This window comes from Apium graveolens, chromosome 4 (genome assembly GCF_009905375.1).
Source record: "Apium graveolens cultivar Ventura chromosome 4, ASM990537v1, whole genome shotgun sequence".
NCBI lineage: Eukaryota > Viridiplantae > Streptophyta > Magnoliopsida > Apiales > Apiaceae > Apium > Apium graveolens.
The window spans coordinates 135,178,006-135,180,605 of NC_133650.1; the positions used below are offsets into that span (position 1 = coordinate 135,178,006).

Below are 2,600 nucleotides of genomic sequence, written 5' to 3' on the forward strand. Positions count from 1 at the left end.
CGTTTATGCAAACTCGTTCTCGTGCTCGCAAGAGGACTTTAGATACAACTGAGGAGACAGACGAAGTTCTTGATATTCCGGAGAAGTTAGATTTTGAGGATTCAGATTCAGGAACTGAGCAGAAAGAACCAGTAAACATGGGAGATCGTATTGTTCAAGCTGATCCAGCTCTTATGGATTTTTCTCGGCCTAAAATTAATGACATTCAGTCAAGCATCCTTCATCCGGCTATTCAAGCTAACACCTTTGAAATCAAGCCGGGCACTATTCAGATGGTGCAGAATTCTGTTTCTTTTGGAGGAGCGGCAACTGAAGACCCCAACATGCACATAAGAAATTTTGTCGAGATCTGCAGCACTTTTAAGTATAATGGCGTGTCTGGTGAGGCTATCAAGTTGAGGCTTTTCCCATTCTCACTGAGGGATAAGGCTAAAGACTGGTTACATTCTGAACCAGTTGGGTCCATCACTACGTGGCAAGATCTTGCGTAAAAGTTTCTGGTGAAGTTTTATCCAATGGCAAAGACTGCTGCTATGAGGAGTGCTCTTACTCAGTTTGCGCAGCAACCTACAGAATCTATGTGCGAGGCTTGGGAACGCTACAAGGAAATGTTGAGAAAATGTCCACATCATGGAATGCCGGATTGGATGGTAATCACTGGTTTTTATAATGGTTTGGGGGCCCAATCTCGGCCCATGCTCGATGCAGCAGCTGGAGGCGCCTTATGGGCTAAAAGCTATACTGAGGCGTATAATCTTATAGAGACGATGGCTGCAAATGAGCATCAAAACCCAACTCAGAGGATGACGTCAGGCAAGGTAGCAGGTATTCTGGAAGTTGATGCAGCCACCGCTATTGCAGCCCAGCTCCAAGCGCTATCAATAAAGGTTGATTCTCTGGCTACGTATGGAGTTAATCAAATAGCTATGGTTTGTGAGCTTTGTGCAGGTTCTCATACTACGGATCAGTGTTCTCTTGTCAACGAATCTGTTCAGTATGTGAATAATTATCAGCGACAACAGCAGCCTGTGCCAGCGACCTATCATCCTAATAACAGAAATCATCCAAATTTCAGCTGGGGGAATAATCAGAATGCTATTCAGCCACCATATCAGCAAGGAGTGAGTAAACAGTTTAACCCACCTGGATTCCAGCAACCACAGCAGTTTGCTACAAGGCAATCATATCCTCAACAGGGAAGTGCAGCTGCACCTACTAGTGCTGATTTTGAGGAACTTAAGCTGTTGTGCAAGAGTCAGGCGGTTTCTATCAAGACCTTGGAAAATCAAATTGGTCAATTAGCCAATGCAGTGCTCAATCGTCAACCTGGCACTCTTCCCAGTGACACAGAAGTACCAGGCAGGAAGGAAGCTAAAGAGCAAGTCAAGGCTATTACCTTAAGGTCTGGAAAAGTAGCTGATGCTGAAAAGGCAAAAGAAGTCGAAGCTGAAGTTAGAGATGAAGAATCTAAGCAAAAGGAGAAAGCGGTGGAACCAAGGAAGACAACTGTTGAACACACTCTGCCTGAGGCTAATACAGGGGAGAAACAGCTCTATCCTCCACCACCTTTTCCTAAGAGATTGCAGTAACAAAAGCTGGATAGACAGTTTGGGAAGTTTCTGGAGGTGTTCAAGAAACTTCACATCAATATACCTTTCGCTGAGGCTCTGGAAAAAATGCCTAGTTATGCGAAGTTTATGAAGACTATTCTTTCAAGGAAGGTGAAACTGGATGACCTTGAAATCGTTGCTCTCACGGAAGAATGCAGCGCTGTTCTGCAACAAAAGTTACCACCAAAACTGAAAGATCCAGGAAGCTTCACCATTCCTTGCACCATTGGCAATCTAACTTTTGACAAGTGCCTTTGTGATTTGGGAGCAAGCATTAATCTGATGCCCTTGTCGATCTTTAAAAAGCTGGATCTGCCTGATCCAAAACCCACATACATGTCGCTACAATTGGCGGACCGTTCCATTACTTACCCAAGGGGCATAGTTGAGGATGTGCTCGTCAAGGTGGATAAGCTCTTCTTTCCAGCAGATTTTGTTATTCTGGATTTTGAGGAAGATAAGAAGATTCCCATAATCTTGGGGAGGCCTTTCTTGGCTACTGGCCGTACCTTGATAGATGTACAAAAAGGGGAACTTACTATGCGGGTCCAAGATCAGGATGTGACCTTCAACGTATTCAAGGCAATGAAATTCCCTACAGAAGATGAGGAGTGCTTAAAAGTGGATGTGATTGATTCCGCGGTTACTTCGGAACTCGAGCACATGCTAATGTCTGATGCATTGGAAAAGGCCTTAGTGGGGGAATTTGACAGTGATGATGAAGATAGCAACGAGCAATTACAATATCTGAACGCTTCTCCCTGGAAGCGAAAGCTGGACATACCATTTGAATCTCTTGGTACTTCTGACCTTAAGAATGCTGAAGGGAAGCTCAAACCATCAATAGAGGAAGCACCTACCTTGGAGCTCAAACCATTACCTGAACACTTGAGGTATGCTTTTTTAGGTGATTCATCTACGCTACCTGTTATTATTTCAGCTGACCTTTCAGGTAGTGAGGAAGACAAGCTCTTAAGGATTTTGAGAGAA

General features: G+C 44.2%; 1 non-coding gene across 1 annotated transcript; it reads right to left on the minus strand.

Moving 5' to 3' along the window:
- Positions 1-530: 530 nt before the first annotated feature.
- LOC141722319 (small nucleolar RNA R71) lies at positions 531-637 on the minus strand. The gene has a single exon (XR_012575338.1). It is a non-coding gene; the product is annotated as a small nucleolar RNA R71 (small nucleolar RNA).
- Positions 638-2,600: the final 1,963 nt, after the last annotated feature.